Source organism: Myodes glareolus, chromosome 18 (genome assembly GCF_982192425.1).
Source record: "Myodes glareolus chromosome 18, mMyoGla1.1, whole genome shotgun sequence".
NCBI classification, from domain to species: Eukaryota; Metazoa; Chordata; class Mammalia; order Rodentia; family Cricetidae; genus Myodes; species Myodes glareolus.
Genome location: NC_142043.1, coordinates 20,363,534 through 20,381,289, shown reverse-complemented (window position 1 = coordinate 20,381,289; position 17,756 = coordinate 20,363,534). Strand labels below are relative to the sequence as shown.

General features: G+C 41.4%; 1 long non-coding RNA gene across 2 annotated transcripts; it reads left to right on the top strand.

Moving 5' to 3' along the window:
* The first annotated feature begins 1,753 nt into the window (after positions 1 to 1,753).
* LOC148119099 (uncharacterized) lies at positions 1,754 to 17,075 on the top strand. 2 transcript variants are annotated; one of them, XR_015735401.1, is made up of 5 exons: positions 1,754 to 1,848; positions 3,088 to 3,185; positions 10,400 to 10,469; positions 11,780 to 11,915; positions 15,008 to 17,075. It is a non-coding gene; the product is annotated as an uncharacterized LOC148119099 (long non-coding RNA). The 2 variants fall into 2 exon arrangements; XR_015735402.1 differs by lacking the exon at positions 15,008 to 17,075 and adding an exon at positions 12,014 to 12,257.
* Positions 17,076 to 17,756: the final 681 nt, after the last annotated feature.

The following is a 17,756-nucleotide window of genomic DNA, read 5'->3' as shown; positions in this document are numbered from 1 at the left end:
ACTTTGGGAGTGATGACTATAGAGAAAATTATCCATTTGTTTTAGATTTTTCAATTAGATGGACCACAGGTTTTGAAAGGTACATCCTTATGATTCTCTGGATTTCCTCAGTGTCTGTTGTTGTAACTCATTTTTATATTCTGATTTTACTAATTTGGATATCCTGTCTTAGTCTTTTAGTTTGTATAAGGATTTGTCTCTCTTGTTGATTTTCTCAAAGAACTAACTTTTTGTTTCATTGACTCTTGGTATTGTATTTGTTTTTATTTTATTCATTTTAGCCCTGACTTTGATAATTTCTTACCACCTACTTTTTCTACTTCTTTTTGTTCTAGATCTTTCAGGTGTGCTGTTGAGCTGCTAGTATGAGATCTCTGCAATTCTTTTATGTAGGCACTTAGAGCCATAAAATTTCCTTTTAGGACCACTTTCATTGTGTCATATAAGCTTGTGTATCTTATATTATTTTTACTGAGTTCTAGAAAGTTTTAATTTTTTATTTCTACCTTGATCCATTTTTATTGATTAGAGAGTTGTTCCATTTCCATGAATTTGTGAGCTTTCTGTCGTTTGTTTTTGTTGATGTAGAGCTGTACATTGTGGTATGATAGGATATAGGGGGTTATTTAAAGTTTTTTGTATCTATTGAGTCTTGCTTTGTATCTAAGTATGTTGTCTGTTTTGGAGACAGTTTCATGTGGTGCTGAGAAGAAGATATATTGTTTTGTGTTTGTGTGGAATATTCTGTAAATATCTGTTAGATTCATTTGGTTTATAATGTCTGTTAGTTCCAGTATTTGTCTATTAAGTTTTTTTCTGGATGATCTATTCATTGTTGATAGTGGGGTATCAAAGTCTCCTACTTTTGGGCATAAGTGTCAATGTGTGGTTTTAGCTGTAGTAGTGTTTCTCTTACAAAGGGGGTGTCCTTCTGCTTGGGGCATAGATGTTAAGAACTGAAATGTCATCTTGGTGGATTTTTCCTTTGATGAATATGTAGTGTCTTTCTGCTTCGTTTTGATTAATTTTGGTTTGAAATCTATTTTGCTAGATAATGAAATGCCTACACCATCTTGCTTCGTATGGACATTTGCTTGAAATATCTTCTTCCAACCCTTTGAGGTAATGCCTCTCCTTGATGTTGAGGTGTGTTTATTACATGCTGCAGAAGGATGGGTCCTGTTTTCATTTCTATTCTTTTAATCCCAAATTATTTTCATTTGGAAAATTGAGGCCATTAATACTGAGAAAAATCAAAGGACCATGGTTGGTGTTCCTTTTATGCCGTTGTTATCGTGGGTGGTGGTGGTGGTGGTGGTGGTGGTTGTGGTGTGTGTGTCTCCCTTCTTTAGTGTTGCTAGTATGAGATTATTTATTCCATGTGTTTTCATGTGTGTACTTAACCTTTTTGGTTTGGACTACATCTTTTCAGTAAATGTAAATTAGGCAATGTAAATTATGGCACATGTATCCTCCAAGCTCACTTGTCAGTGAAAATGCTGTGCTGAGCCTGACAGAAGTCTGCCCTCACATTGAGAATCACCATGAATGCTCAAAGTATATTCCAACGAAAGACGCTGGCAAGCCAGGGAATGGGACTTGAAGACTTAAGGAGCCTGGAGTGCTAAGGCACTTCTCTCCTCAGTCACCTAAGCGGCAGCTGTTTCTGTCGACGAGTCCATCTTGGTGCTCTGTTGCCTCTGCCTTTCCCCTACGGCCGTTGTCAGTTGGCATCGCCTCGCGCCCTTCCGGGCAGCCACTGCCGCTCCAGCCGCTCCTAGATGACAACCGTTACCGCATGGACGATCGCACCACCACCTTTGATTCTGTTCTTATGCTGACACCTAGGTATCAGGTTTTGGGATGATTTCTGAGTTTTCCTGGGTTGCATGGGTGTTTTGTTCCTTGATTTCTCTTTCCTCTATATATTTTCGGAGTATGGTGGGTGTGTGTTGTCTGTTTACTACTCTGTTTGACTTGTGTGTTAAAGGGGCATGTGCGGGGGAGAGGGGATGCTTGCTGGTGTTAATGCACAGGAGGTGGGGACAGTGGGGAAGCAAAAGCTGCAGCTTGTGTTCTGTTTCAGTGTAAAGAGGGAGCCTGAGAACTGGGAAGAGTGTAACAAACAGCGCATTATTTAGGAGTGCTGGGATTGCAGGCCTGTACCACGGTGCCAGCTTCTGCCTTTCCTTTTAAATAAGCCAAGGGACAACGGTGGCTCACCTTTCACAGGGCCTCCTTGTGTTTGTGACCCTCTAGCCTTTCCTCACTCCCTGTGATCTAGAACGTGTTGCTGCACTCTGTGAGATATTTGAAACTCAGGGATGCAAGCTTTTGTGGTCTGCAAGACCTTTCTTGGCCTTTCTACTAAGAAACTAATTCCTGGAATAGATGCCAAATAGTTTTAGCAGCGGAGGGGGAAAGCAGAGTAACAGGAAGTAACAGAAAATTGTGATTGCACAGTAGCTATCCATATTTCAAAAGTTGTTTGGGTCAGACCTAACATTTACATGTAGCAGTTTCGTTTTGGTCCTGTGCATGGAACCACACATGCTGTGCAAGTGTGCCCACTGGGGTAAGTCCACAGCCCTGCAGTGATGGGTCAGATGAGTGAGTCTGAGTGTCTCTGCCATTTGAGGCAATAGTCGCAGGTGAGTCTTCTCCTGCCATTACATTCTCATTCAACAAATATTTAGAGTGCCCGTTACTGTCAGGCCTTGTTCTGGGTACTAATTATGGGATGACAGCATTAAACAAGCATTAAAGAAGGAGGCAAGGCAGTCTGGAATCAAATTGCACCTACTCTTGAAACTGGTAGTTACACGGATTCAGCTGCTTGAAGGTGGCATGAAAGAGTGAAGGGAGCTTGGACTTCAGTCTCAGCTGACAATTTATTAACTGTCACCTTGGGAGGATCTCTCAACGTCTCTAGGATACATGTATTTCTAGTGAGCAGATAGCCATGACATGTGCTGAACTGACTTCTGTCTGAGCACAGGGATAGTACCTGGTGGTCACCTCTGCTCCAAACATCCCTCTACCCCATGGACCACTCAGTGCACCTCTGATGTTCCTACTCTGTTGCAGGTTATGGGAGACTGAGAAGAGCGGAAGATGATGTGGATCCCAGGTTCATGTGGGAGATGCTCTTCTCAGACCTCTGCCTTCGAGTTTCGAGCGCTCATGTAAGTCCATGATGCCTTTTGTGATAGACGATGAAGCCGCTCCAGGTGCCTGTGTGTGAACACTTGGTTCCCAGCTGGTGACTCTGTTTGGGAGGTTATGGATCTTTTGAGAGGCGGAATCTTGCTGAAGTCACTGATCCTGGGACTTGCGGTTTTATTTTCCCAGTTGCTGATCCCGGCCTCTGTGTTCCCACTCCCACTCTGCCCCAAGATATCTCAGTATGAATGCAGTATGTTCAGCCAACTTCTTCCTACCATAATATTACCATTTCTTTCTGTAACACGATTATTTAAAAACCCAGAGACAGGTACTGGGGTTTAACTTGAAGATCAGAAAAGCAAAACAGTCAAGGCACTAGAGAGCTCTTAACTCTGTGAAATTCTCAGACTGAAAGAGAGAAAGTTCCAGTCTTTCCTGCCTTGTATTCTTCTCTAGTGCTGGGGTTAAAGGCATGTTCCACCATTGTCTGGCCTATGTGGCTGACTAGTGTCCCTGTTTTGCATTCTGATCATTAGGCAAGCTTTATTTATTAAAATATAAGTGAAACATCACTACATTTCTTTTTTGTCTAAAATAAAAAAGAAGCCTATCACTACTATAAGAAAACCTATTTACAAGAAATACAATAACTATATACATACAGGCAATAAATACTCAACAATGTCTAGTCCATTTGCATTTCAAAAATTCAGAGAAAGTACTCTCTATCTATTCTATCTTGTTGAGTCCAAAGTCTTGTACCTAATTTACTGTCTATCATAACTTTCTTTCTGTGCCTGTTAAACAAGAAAAACTATAACTATAGCTATCTTGTCTTCAACTCACTCAGAGACCCAAGAAGAAAATATTATTAACTGAATAAGTAGTGCAACCAAGGGATTTCCAAATTGTGAAAAATGGCAGAAACAGCTGGCCCAAACCCAGAGTTCTTCTGCAGCACTGGGCATCCATCTTCAGCCAACAGACTAGCATATCTGATAGATTTTTTTGTGTGTGTGAAGCAGAATATTCTTATGGGCTGTCCTTCCTTGTCTTGACAATAGTTGATAGTCACTTTATTTTGCATCCTGTTCGTCCAATAAGGACGGCATACTGTTAGCAGTTGAGACAAGGATGTTTTCTTGCCCGGCAGATTACTTTTGTCACAAAGAATGTAAACTTTATGTAGAGTTTCTGTGATAATGATGGTCTTCTCTACAGTAGATTGGTGCTGCCAGGAGCAGACATTTCTCATTGTCACAAACAAAAAGAGTCTATGTTACTGAAACATCTTAAATGCCATATTTGTAATTTTCTGGAGTCTTTGAAGATGATCTGTCTATCTAAAATTTATCTTTGTTTGACCTTGAAAACATGCCTAAAATGACTACAAGTTTGATTATAATAAGTGACTGATTGCTAACCTGCATTTTCTTATTAGTCTAAACAGTTGCTAGTAAAAACATTCAAGGACTAGATGTTTGCACTATATTTTTAAATGCGCTATATATATATATATATAAATATAATACCTTGAACAAGATTGGAAACATATGTACAGTATGTTTTAATAAAATTGATCTCAATTTTTTACCAATATACAACATTTATATACAATATGCAAAAGTATATTCCAGTATAAAATGTCGAAAACTCGTCGTTGCTTTTTAAAAGTAGATTCAATAATCTACATTCTTATCTTATGATATCTGTATCTTCACATTTTCTTTCCAGATTCAATAAACTACCCATTTATACTCATATCTATATCCCCCTCTGTTGCTTTCCAAAACAAGAACCTTGAATCTAATTGCCTTTGTTTAGCATTTTCCTGACAATTACTAATAATACCCTGTAACCGACACTCCTAAACAATGACCAATATCCATAATGCATTGAACAACCAAAACCCACCCACTCTACCGCTTGAGTATTCTTAAACTTACTTCCAGCTTTCTGGGGTGATGGTATCTTTAGTGAATTCTGAAAAGAAGAATTTTTGGTTAATTGTCAAGTTCTGAGAAAGGTAGCTTTATCATTTGTTGTGCAGTCTATGCATAATGGGAAAATTAAGAACTTGTCTCTAGTTCTGGTTAGAGTAGTCTGTTCGGCCTGATCAGCTCAGCAAGTCCTGAGCAGTTTGTAGTTCAATGCTGATATTTAAGTGGTGCTATAAGCAGAACTGCAACAGATGATCCAGGTGGAATTGTTGTTGTGGGGCCCCATCTTCTTCATGAAAACTTCCAAGATTACTGCAGGAAAATCTACTGGTCACTGTGATAAACTTAAACATTATTCATATCACGATAGAAAGTATGAATTTTGATTGACATATGTTAAAAGAAGGGTAACATAATGACAAAAATTAAGTATGGGGAGAAGTAGAATTTTGAAAGCAGAATTTTGATAACCTTACCCTAGATTTTTATTTTCCTTCTGTCCCAAACCAGGTGGCTCTCCTGATATGAGCCATAAACTCTGATTTTTCTTTTAACAACAAGCCTGGATTTAGAGAAGGAGAGGCAAGTCCAGGTCCACAGTTAGCTTTATTTTTAAGTGAGTTGGGCTATCATTATATTGAGAAGAAAGGAGAAACGGATCTTTAAGCAGTGAGATTTGACCCAGCAGAGAATATTGGTATCATATGTCAGATTTTTCTTTGCTTGGTGATTTTTTTCTGGATAGCTATCATTTCTTCTTCAGATGTCTAGATGTCAAAGGTCTCTTGATGTCTCAAAGATGGGTATTTTCTTTATTTTCCTAAAAAGACAGAAAAAGAACCCTGCCGCAAGCATTGTGTGATTTCCTTGCAGAGTGTAGGATTGTTAATTCTGTGGATGAGTTGTCATTTCTCTTTATCAAGAAGTTTCTTTTTTCAAACTGAATCTTCCTTAAATTTGAGTTGCCTTTTGGTTACTTCCTGCAGGCCGTGGTGTTTTGTTATATAAAGAACAAATTGGACATCTCCTACAATTTTCTTTTTTTGTTGCCATGTGATGAAAAATCACTTTTAGAAACGTTTGCCTTTGGCATGATTTTTTTTAATTCTAAGACCCTCAGCACATTTCCAATCAATAATTGATTGATTTATGCATTACCTTGTTCTAGAGGACCTGGCAGACCCATATGGGATCAGACTTGTGTTATGTATATAAGATAAAGCCTATTCCTGACTATGTCTTGAAACTGAATAAATCATGAAGTCAATTCTGTATTATCTGGTATTAATTCAGCAGTAGCATTTTGCAAGAAGTCAGTCTAGTGGAGTAGCTTATTTCTTGAAGCCCATGTATTTACAACTCCCTCACATATGGTGAATGCACGCCATAAGATACTATCTGCTTGCTTAATATCTTTTAGATCTTTCATACATATAGGGTCCTATTTACATTCTATATATCCATTTGAGTATTTACTGTTTGCTGACTTTTCAGAAATAATAACAGGCTAAGTAGATAAAACTCTTGGTAAGTCATGTCTGACTCTGAGAGATACTGGCAAAGTTAAGTCTTTCATTTATTATTCAAGCCCTCTAACACATTCATAAAGTCTATTGGAAAGTCCTTGTCTTGTGCTTCAGCTGTTTCGCATCATAGTAAGGATGCTTATCTGTAGTGGAGACATATTGTTCTAGCTGTAACTGATTGTTTTTATGCTGCTGTTTAGGCATCTGGGTTTCAGATGACTGTACTTCAAGTTTTGATATCTGGCCATGTCTTTGCTGGACAAGTGCTGTGTTCCTTGGTTTCTGTTTTTCTTTTTGATATTTAGAATATTGTGAAGGCTCTGGGTTGCCTGGTAGGGAATCCTTCTAAGATTGTGCCAGGTATGGTCACTGGCAGTTCCAAGCAAAACGTTTTTCTAAATATTGAGAAACTGACACCTAGGAATGGAAGTGGGCTAAAATGGAATTCTGATCATGTCACAGAATGGTGGAAAACAGGCATTCACTAGGATATTCTGAGTCCCCTGGGAATGGGGACAGAGAGGAAAGAGAGGACACAGCAGGTGGTCTACTAAAGATCTGGGGATAAGAGTGGGGTGTGTAATTTGGAGGACAGAAGGGAGACTGAAGATCTGAAGCTCTTCAACCAGTTTTCCTTGCAAAAGGGTTCTCAGGGAATGCCTTTGGGAATTAGTGACTGATGGAATGGGGAGTGAGCAATATAAAAATTCTTCTTAATTGATTTTTATTGAGCTTTACATTTTTTTCTGCTCGCCTCCCTGTCTCTTCCCTCCACCCTTCAACCCTCCCTCAAAGCAACATGTTCCCAATTTACTCAAGAGATCTATCTTTTTCTACTTTCCATGTAGATTAGATCTATGTAATTCTCTCTTAGTGACCTCATTGTTGTCTAAGTTCTCTGGGATTATGATATGTAGGATGGTTTTCTTTGCTTTATGTTTAAAAACCACCTATGAGTGAGTACATGTGACAATTATCTTTCTTTGTTGGATTACCTTACTTAATTTTTTCTAGCTCCTTCCATTTTCCTGCAAAATTCAAGATGTTGTTATTTTTTTTTCTGCTGTGTAGTACTCGATTCTGTAAATGTATGACATTTTTCGTATCTATTCTTCAGCTGAGGGGCTTTTAGGTTGTTTCCATGTTCTAGCTATGTCAAACAACATTCCAATGAACATAGTCGAGCTTATGTCCTTGTGGCACGATCAAGCCTTTTTTTGGATATATACCCAAAAGTGGTATTACTGGGTCTTGAGGCAGGTTGTTTCCTAATTTTCTGAGAAACGAGCAATATAAATTTCTTAACAAATTTTTAGCAAATAGAATTGAGATCCATAAAAAGCTAACCTCAAAAGGGCACATTAAATGATTTCATTTCCAAAATGACAAAATTATAGAGGCCCAGAGAAAATTTGTGTTTGCCAGTGGTAATGGTGGTTGGAAGGAGGACTGTGAACTCCTCAGGAACAAAATTGCTAGAGTCCTGACTAACTTTCCTCCGGATCTATGCTTGTGATATGTGCTATAAAGTTCTTGATGTCATGTGCCCAAGCATGTTCTAGATTCCAAGCTGTTTTATAGTTTTGGAAGAGGTGACCATTAGTAGAAACTGGGGAAAGTACACAGGAAGTCCAGATGGTTCTTACAGTTTTCTATGTATCTATTTATGAATAGTTTTTTAAGAAAATCTCAGGTAGTTGCTACGATCTGCAGACATTACCTCCAGTTACTAAATCAGAACACTGCACCCAAAGAGTCATCCATTGATGAGCCTTTCAACTCAGTTTTTTTTCCTGTCCCTCTTTCACCTGTTTTATCACCAATATGTGAGTTGCCTCTGATAATGGCATCATAGAGGGGATTATCTTGGATTCCTTAGTGTAGATCTATTTCTCTTGCAAAAATGTTCATGGATTCAAGTCAGAATTCTTGTGGCTGGGTTTGGAGCCTGCAGCTCTGAGTTTAGCATGTGACAAAAGGCTAGTGTCATTGGCTGGAAAGCAGTCACAGGAGCTGAGGGTGACATAGCTGGAGAGGAGAGTATTTTCAGTCTATGTGCACATGACTGTCATAAACACACAGGCAAATTTCTATGCAAAATTGTAGACAAAATCAGACTATTTTTTTCTTTTAAAGGTTTGTATATTTTACTTCTTGTTTACAAGTGTTTTCCTGCATGTATGTCTGAAGAGATGGCTCATTGGTTGAGAGCACTACCTGCTCTTCCAAAGGTCCTGAGTTCAAGTCCCAGCAACCACATGGTGGCTCACAACCATCTGTAATGAGATCTGGTGCCCTATTGAGCAAGAGACCTAGTCAGTGGTCCTCATCAACTTAGACCATTAAACCCAATATGAACAAGGTTAACAGAACGGCCATAAATGGGCTGACCATGCATGCTTCAGCTTTGCCAGAGCTAAATTTCATCCATTCATTCACGTCTGTGAACCACATGTGTCAAGTACCTGAAGAGGTCAGATAGGGTGCTGGAGCCCCTGAAATTGGTGAGTCAACATGTGGGTGCTGGGAACTGAACCCAACTTCCCAATTACAACCAGAACGTTGTGCCATCTCTCTTGCCACCAAATTCACAGTATTTGTACATGGTCCATACACCTTAGAGTTTGTCCACACATACAAGATTCTAGGGAGTCTCAGTGAGGTTCATAAGATATAGGTTCCTTTATATTAAGGCAAGTACAGTCTTTTCCAGACTGGCAGATAGCTCTGTAGGTAAAGCAATTGCTTTGCAAGCAACTGGAGAACCTGAGTTCAAACCACTTGAACTCATGTAAAGCTGGACACAGTAGGGTGTGCCTATAATTTCAGAGATCCTATTGTGAGAAAGGGAGAGGTGGAGACAGGAAACTCTTCAGAAACTTGGGAGTCAGCTAATTTACAGAAGCACATAACAAAGAGACCATGGATTAAGCAATGTGGAAAGTGAGTGACTGAAGGCGCCCTCTGACCTTCTCGTGAGCACTGTGGCACACTTGCACTCCTCCCATGCATGCACATGCCTTTTCAAGTGAGCATACACACACACAAACACACACACACAAACACACACACACACACACGGTTGATGGCAACAGAGGCTCACCAGTTGAGGTTGTCTTTGGCTTACACACACAATGGCACATGTGAATCTGTACATACACACAAACACACACACAACTATATACATGAACATATTCATACATGTACATATACACAAGGGATCTGGAGAGATGACTCAGATGATAAGGACACTAGCTTCTCTTCTAGAGGACCCTAGGTTGGATCTCAGATCCCATGTTGGTCCGTTCATACCTGCACACACATCCTCTACTTCTGAAGTTCACAAAACTCATTTCTGGGAAAGGCTCTGCAAAAGTTGAGCCAAAACCAGACCATACTAATTTCAAGGTCAAAAAGCTGTATTTTTAAAACACTAGCATTTATTTACTTAGGTTTTTAAAAAAGATTTCTTACTAATGTATTTTATGTATATGGATGCTCTTTATGTATATACACCTGCACACTAGGAGAGGGTATTAAACAGTTGTGAGCAACCATGTGGGTGTCGGGAATTGAACTCATGACCTTTAGAAGAGCAGTGAGTACTTTTAACCACTGAGCTATATCTCGAGTCCTAAAACTAGCATTTAATTAGATTCATAAGAATCACTTGATAAGTGTCAATACATAACTGAATTCACAAATCAGCTTTCTAATAAAAGGTGCCCAGGAATTTGTATGCCAAAATACTTATTCTCTCTTTTGCAGTTTTAGACACAACAGAAACCAGAGAGAGAGAGAGAGAAGAACAATGCTTAAACACAAAACTTGAAGACAGGTGAGCAGAAATAAACTTGAGTAAAATAGCTCTGGGCAATTGCTTAGAGCTCCAGTTGTTCCCAGTTGATCATAGGGAGGGCAAGGACAGGGGACTAGGGGTTTATTTCCCAGCAGTCTTCACGACAGCCTTAAAAGGAAACAGGCTGAGGGATGGGGGAGGAGGGAGTCAGCTGGAAGAGAAGCTGGACAGCTGGAGGAGAAGCTCAGAAGCTTCTGCATTTTCTTGTTAACTTCTGAGCAGCAGTGGGGGAGGGGAACAAACACCTGCACTAGCCATGCTGGACTGAAGAGAAATTCCAGGTTCACCTTCAGGCACATCCAGGAATTCATGGCCCCTACTAGCCTCTTCTCCTTCTCCTGTCCTTACTTCTTGATCTCTCTCCCCAGATTTCTCCTATTTATTCTCTCTGACCGCCAGCCCCACCTGTCCCTTCTCCTGCATAGCTATTGGCCAATCAGCTCTTTATTAGATCAATCAGGTGATTTAGACAGGCAAAATAATACAACTTCACGGAGTCAAACAAATGCAACTTAAAAGAATGCAGCACATCTTTGGATCATTAAACAAATGTTCCTCAACATAAACAAATGTAACCCATCTTAAAATAATATTCTACAGCAGGATCTCAGGTCTCAGTAAGAGAAAGATGTCCCCAGAGTTCCTCAGGTTGTAGGAATTCGTCCCATTGGCTGAAGCCAAATGAGCAGCAGACAATTGTGCCAGCAACCAGAGCATTCCTGCAAGCCCCATCATGCACCAGGGCTCTACATGCTCCTAAATGATACCGTGCTCTGAATCACTCCAATTGGGAAAGTACCTTGGAAGTCTTTATACTCTCATATTCCGACACTATTTTTGTCGTGTTTGAAGGGTGTGTGTGCCTGCATGTGTGAGTGTGTACCTACATGTGTGTATGTGTGTACCTGCATGTGTGTGTATGTGTGTGTGTTTATGCACGTGTGTGCGCCTGCATCTGTGTATGTGTGTGTTTGTGTGTGTGTGTATGTGTGTGTGTGTGTGTGTGTGTGCATGTATATGTGTGTGTGTGCCTGCACACAAGGCAGGGGCACTTGTTACCTTTCTCCTTGCTGTGACAAAATGCCAGAGGGAGAAACCTGAGGAAGGAGGTTTGGTTCAGCTCACAGTTCAAGACTGCAGTTAAATCTATTTGAGTGACAAATATTTCCAATGTACGAAAGGCTTATTCCACAGCAGGCAAGAGTTTCAGTCAGCTGGTCACATTGCATCTGTTGTTAGAGTCAGAGACATGGATGCTGGTCCTCCAATCATCTCTCCCTTTTATTCAGCTCAGGTCTCCAGTTCATGGACTGTTGCCAGAGACATTTACAGTGGGTTTTACCTGTCAATCAACCCAACATAGAACTCCCTCACAAGCACACCCAGAGGCTTGTCTACTAGGTGATTCTAAAGGAGATAAACCAGGTAGGTCAAGGAACAGCCTGGCTTATTTCTCATTCCATTGCCACCTTATTTTTGTGACAGGGTCTCTCATTGAGCCTGGATTTCATTGATTTGTCTAGACTTGCTGGCTGATGAGCTGCAGAGACTTACCTGTTTCCACTCCCAGTGCTGGGGTTACAGATGCTCACCTCCACGCCTGGGTTTTACAAGAATGCTGGGAGTAGAACTCTGGGCCTCATGCTTATGCTGCAAGAGTTTGTAGCCACTGAGCCACATCTCCAGAAAACATTTCACTTTTAGATGACGTACTGCCTTGGTTAGGATTTCTATTGCTGTGATGGAACACCATGACCACAGTAACTATGAGAGGTAAGGATTTGTTGATTTACACTTTCACCTTGTGATTCATCACTGAAGAAAGTCAGCACAGGGATTCAAGCAGGGCAGTATCTGGGCAGGAACTGATGCAGAGGCATAGAAGGGTGCTGCTTACTGGTTTGCTCCTTATAGCATGCTCAGTTTGCTATTTTATAGAACCCAGAACCACCAGCCCAGAGCGGTATCACCCACAATGGGCTAGTACCCACCTATGAAATTTAATTTAAAAATGCCTTAAATCTTACAGAGATTTCCTCTTTTCAGATAACTCTAGCATGCATCACGTTGACATAAAACTATCCAGCACACCTACTAAGCAGAAGCTAAACATCCAGAGTCCCTGGAGAACTTTCTAGTGGGGATTTTGGGGGTGAGGGAGGGGTGGTAAAAAGGTTAACTACAGAAAGTATTGCAATTAGAGATATGAATACACACGTACACACACACGTACACACACACGTACATACACAGAGACCTGTTACTTCATCACAGACAGGTTGATAAAGGCAGGTATTGAGAAGGGGAGGCTTTGACATCTGTGGTTAGAATAGAGGAATGTGTGTTTGTCTAGAAGGACACAGTGGGTCACACACGTCCCAGCCTTCACTGTGCCACTCTGACCACAGCCCTGGAAGCAGAACGCAGCCACAGTGCATATGCAGAAACACAGATACACAGACACCTCACGTGCTCGGTCTCTTTTCAGGTAACAGCTCACTAAAATGCAGCCTGACAGTGAATGAGAGGCCTGTGCTCTTAGAAACCATCAGAACCTTGATACGGATGTCTGTAGGTTCCATCTTTAGACAGAGATACCCCAAGTTCCTTAACTTGTGGGAACACTGAGAATTCTGCCTGTTACTATTGGCCATTGGATCATGGTGGTTTTGCTGGCCATGGCTGTGGGGAAGAAGTGACCAGACTCACTCTACTCCACAGCTTCCTCACCACACTGCTCTCATTGGTGTGAGGGGTGAGGGACGAGTCCATCATCTCTTATCTGATCACCCTCTCGCATGGACATTGTACCCCTTCCTGTTGCACCTTGGATATGAATATCACATTGTTTTTCAATGTTATCTCCCAGTGAATCTAAGAATATACACTCTTCTCTGCATGTCTCTGAGTCAAGGAGACTGCAATTGGCCTCCTGTGTGGCCCTGGGTGTCTCTATGTCCATGTCTCTAAGTGGTCTGTGTAGGGACTGGAGTAGCCATTGGTTTCATTCTTCTTGATGGGAAACAGATTCAGCAACCACACTTGGGAAGTCCCAACAATCTAGTAGAGCAACCCCTTTATGGTGCAGACAAGACATTTATAAGGCAGTCAAGAGGTGTTCCCTGGAGACTCTGTCCATACTGTCCAATCACAGAAGACTCCTGGCCTCATGGAAAACTCACAGTTAGTCCCAAGTGGTTAGCTGTAGAGGACACACCCACACAGCCCTCACAGAGATGAGAGATACTTCCTGGCTCCCTTCTAGGTACTGGACCAGGATGTTGTATGAAGTCCTTTCAGTAATGTAGCCCACAATGTACACAATTACTACATCAGGGTATCCCACATGTGCAGGCTGTCCGAGGGATACTTAACAACCTTGGAGAAAGACAGGGTGATTCCCAAAGCCTAACTAAGCCTGCAGTGTTAAAGGAGTGGGAGGCTGCTTTCCCGCCTGCCACCTGGCTAGCTTTCCCTGAAATAATTACTCGGAAACTGTTTTTTTTAAACACTGCTTGGCCCATTAATTCCAACCTCTTATTGGCTAACTCTCACATCTTGATTAATGTGTGTAGCACCACGAGGTGGTGGCTTACCAGGAAAGATCTTAACCTGCGTCCATCTTGGAGAGGAGAGCTACAGCGTCTGCCTCATTGCCTTCTTCCTCCCAGCATTCTGTTCTGTCTTCCCCATTTACCTATATTCTGACCTATCAGGCCAAGTATTTTTTTTTTATTAATTAACCAATGAGATTAACACATAGACTGATGACCATCCTCCATCACTGCAGTTACATGTTGCATTCATCATTGAAAGTGCACCAACTGCACTGAGAACCATAAATGCATTCTGCATGGCCTCCTGTCCTGTGACAACCTCTCCCCTCATTTTCACATCAGTTGCACTTACATTTGTAGTGTTTGTATAAATTCTGAAACAATCATGACTCTTATCCACAGTGGGAGGAAATTTAATACCAGCTGGTCAAAAGTGGGATCTTTGGGACTGCAAGGGTCCATTCACAATCAGATACAAGGTTGCCCTTTGTGCTTTCTCCATGGTTCTCTTAAATTCTCAAGTCTGTATGATGGGAGCTTTGGTACCGTGATTATTTTCTCTGGTTTGAACATAAATTCAGTCATATGGAGACACAGAAGTTGTTCTGATCGAAAAAGAAAATCCTCACAAGATCATGCAATTTTCCCTTTCTCTTGAGGAGGGAGGAGAGGCCCACAAAACCCTCCTTCTCTGAGGTCATTTAAATGGCGAACAGCTGCTGGGGTTTCAGAGTGGGGCATCTTCAGTGGTGTAACTGCCTGCATGACACCCATGGAAACCTTCTGTCTTTGTCTGTGCATCCTCCTAGCTCCCATAAATAACCCCGGGAACCTCCTGGTTCACCACTCTGACCTGGGTGGAGCCTGTCTTTTGTCTGTCATGGGTTGCTGTCTACCACAGGCAGTTCTTGAACATCCCACCCTCAATTTTCTCTTCTAAGGATTGATTTTCTCTACCAGATGATCCTGCCTGTGCATCTACTACCAAAAATGGGGGAGATCTTTCTCTCTCTGAGTCAGAAGCCTTGTGGAGGGATGCTGATTGGCCTGCCCAGACCACCTGACTTTCTAGAAGATCAGCACCAGAACCAGGTCTTCAGATTACTAGGACTTCAGAGCATGTGTCCAGTCCTGTGGATGGATCTTTCCTGGGGTAATCAGTGCCACCATGATTTTGTACGTAAGCATTTGTCAAGCTAACAGGCAGAACTGTGAAGTATTGGTTCTCAACCTGGCTGGATGAGTGTCTAGGATGGGTAGCACACACTTGTGCATTTGTAGGGGAATTTTCAGAGGGTTGGCATGTTGTACACTGACTCCAATAGACCCACTCTGATTGTGAATGGTACCATCCAAAGGCTGGGAGGCCAGGGAGGAGATTAGAGCAGGGGAAGACTTGGGTGTGCAAGCTCCTTTTTTGAGGAATTTGCCCAGTGTTGTAGCAATTGTCCAAGGACATCATCCCAACTCCTTTTTCCTTCAATGGGAACTCAGTGCAAGGGAGATTCTATGTATCCAGCGGCAGACTGGAACTGTTGAGGCATCCAGCTTCTACACTGGGCATGTCTGTTGTCAATGCTGGACTATGCCAGCACTTCTGTTAACCTTTTCCCAGTCCAATAAATCTTCAGGGGCAGTGAGATGGATCACCAGGTAAAGATGCTTGTCACCAAGCCTGATGTCCTGGGTTTGATCTCCAGAACTTACAGACACACATTAGCAAGATACTAATAAGAATTAAACTATTGTCTAAAATATTAATAGCAAGAAAGATAAGTAAATCTCTTCCATGCACAACTCTTCCTCTGGAGAATTCTGACAAGTGAAAGGGCCAAATATGAATGGTTAATTTCCTGGAAAAACTGAAGTTGAGAGAGTAGTGGTCTAGATAATTCCTGGGATGAGAACACTAGCTATGAAAATACATGTCCACACCTTGTTCACAGGTGGGTATTGGAGGTGATGCAGCTACTGTGGATGGAACTGGTAAACCACATTCTCACACCTTCCTGAGTCACATTGCACATGAAGGTGACAAGCAAAACATAAGCTCACCATGGCAGAATGAAGTTTCCTGATGGCATGTTTCCTCTTCCTCTGTCTGCTTCTTTGCTTTTTATTAGTGTGTTCCTGTGTGTTTGTGTTTGTCTGTGTGTGTCTGTATATGTTTGTACATGTATGAAAGAAAAACAGAGACAGAGACACAGAGAGAGGCATACATAGAGAGAAGGTGCATATGTACAATATATGTGAATACAAACAGAGCTATGTATGCAAAAGCACACATGTGGAAGTCACAGGACCACTTTATGTGTTGGTCCTTGTCCTCCAATTGTTTGAGACAGGGTTTCATGGCCACTGTATATACAGGGTAGTGGTCTGTGATCTGCTGTGACTGTCCTGTTTCTACCTCCCATCTTGCTGTAGGAGTGCTGGAATCACAGATTCACAAACCAATGATTCTGACATTACATTGGTGTTGGGGACTTGCATGCAGGTCTACAATTTTCATAGAAGAAGGAAGTAAGTTGGTAATGGTACCTGCTGTTGGAGTAGCCATCCTGTAAACTTTGAAGAAAAATCCAAAATTATGACCAGCAAATCAGGGCTATCAGGTGGTTCCTTTAGAATTTTGTTATGAAGGAAAGCAATCCCTCCACACCCCATTCATTTCAACCAATAAAGTCAGGTATCTGGTATTCCCATCCCAAACACTCTTACTGGTGATATCCTGTAGATAATGGAGACACTTTTAGCCATTAATCAACTCTAAAAAGCATAGAACCTGTTTCACAAAGTGCTGTATGAACAGTTTTGTGGTGTCCATCTTCTGCCACCCGAAGATGAAGACTACATTATTCTGCTTCCCCCAGGAGCCTCACAATAAGAGACTAAAAATTAGGCCATGGTTGAACAAAGATGTCTTTCATGTTTTATTCCCTAATGCTTTTATTTTATCTGAATTGCTTTTCATTCCATCCTCAGCTGACCTCAGGAATGGCTGATTTTTTTCCCTTTTCTTGGGAGATGAGTTCATTAAATGTATCATTCATTATTATTTAATGAATAATTAATGTATTCATTAAATGTTGTGTGTTTTAGCATAGTCATCCTGGCCCACTGAATTCTATTCCTTGGATTTTCTTCACAGATCTGATTTCTTAAACCTCCCATCTTTACAAGAGATTTTATCAAGTGAAAAGTAGGGGTAGTTCTTAAACCATGTGTGGTCACAAAGGACCCCTCTGGGTTAGCTAGAGAAGAAAACTGTGATAACTGTGGCCTAAATTGAAACTCTGCTGCTCAAGGCAGAGCTACAAGCATGTGACAGAGCCCCTAGTCTCCCCAGGTGTATATTGTTGTTGCCAAAGTAAAGCCTGGGACACACTTGGCAGGAGAAAATTGACGGTCATTTATTCTGCCAACTCCATACATGTGAAATTAAATTCTAAAAAAAGAGAGAAATTTTTAGTGTTCTCTGAGCAGAAAGGTTTGTGTCAGTCTCCCAGTGGAGTTGATGTGAACAGCATGCCAACTTATTCAGCCCTCTGTCCCTGTGACAGGTGTCCTGTGACTGCTCCCTTCTTTGGTAGGAAGCTGGCCTGCACCTACATCTGATAACTGTCCTTCTTTTCCTGTCCCTTGCTTTGCCTTAACTCCCAATGTCTGTGGTTCTAAAGAAATTAATTTCATCTTCAGCCTACATGAT